Here is a 1,021-nt window from a genome sequence, read left to right as displayed (position 1 = left end):
CTAAATTCTTGCTCTCAGCTTACTCCCTAGCCTAATTTTAGCACTGTTGTTTTCTCTTTCACCTAGAGGTAGAACTTATAACATTCTGTTTTAAAACCCTAAACTAGAACTTCTGGTGGGCCATATACTTTAAGGGAGTCTTAAGGAGAGAAAAAGATACCATAACACCTCTATTTAAGTAGAGTATTAGATATCCTTAATCTTAAATCTTTGGATTTTCTGTAGTGCTAGATTTACATCTTCACTCTTCTCAATTCTTGTTTCTTAGGAGCCAAAAGGAAGCAACAAACAAACAGATAAAATTTAATAGTAGTGTCTTATAATCAATGGAATACAGAGAATGTGATGTGCTGTGACTTTGGAGCTAGACCAGAAATACTGAAAGGGAATCTGAATATGCTACCTCAAGATGTATCTCTTTGGCATAGGGATTATTTTGAGTTGAAGGCAAATGAGAAAATGATGATACAAAAAAAGATTTCTTCCTTTCCCTTATTTTTCTAAAGGCAGGGAATACATTTCCTTTGTAGGTACATCCACTTTCTGCATCTGAAAAAGGAGACCAACACTTATTGCTAGAGAAAGATAAATCTACACTGGGATTAATTTACACCAGCACAGCTTTCTGAATAACTTTTCCCCACCATTAGTTTCCTCCCAATATTTACTTCTCCCAATATTTACTTCTTATAATTTACTGCTCTTAGAAGCTCCAATTTTGTTTCCTTTGTCTCATTGATTCACAATTTTTGTCTTTTGTGAAAATGGTATATAAGGTCTGGTGTGGGAAGCCATTAACTGGTATCCATTTTATAATAGTGTTAGCCATTTTCTTAAGTTTCTATTTCCCTGCTGAGTTAAGTTCTGGTCCTTCCCATCTTGCCCATTCCCCATGAATCACGTTCTATGCCCCAGGGGTGGGACCTTCCTCTGTTGCCTAGATACCTGCTGATGTCAAGAGTTGAGACTTCCTCATTCCTACACTCCCTATATATACCCAGCACCTCCCCTGAATAAATGA

The 1,021-nt window shown here is 36.7% G+C and overlaps 1 pseudogene; it reads right to left on the bottom strand.

Moving 5' to 3' along the window:
• The window catches only part of LOC101570694, a 35,625-nt pseudogene that overhangs the window by 29,351 nt on the left and 5,253 nt on the right, over positions 1 to 1,021 (bottom strand).

This window comes from Octodon degus, unplaced genomic scaffold (genome assembly GCF_000260255.1).
Source record: "Octodon degus isolate 3935 unplaced genomic scaffold, OctDeg1.0 scaffold00088, whole genome shotgun sequence".
Classification (NCBI taxonomy): Eukaryota; Metazoa; Chordata; class Mammalia; order Rodentia; family Octodontidae; genus Octodon; species Octodon degus.
The sequence above is the reverse complement of the archived record's forward strand: the minus strand, read 5'-3'. Positions and strand labels throughout refer to the sequence as shown.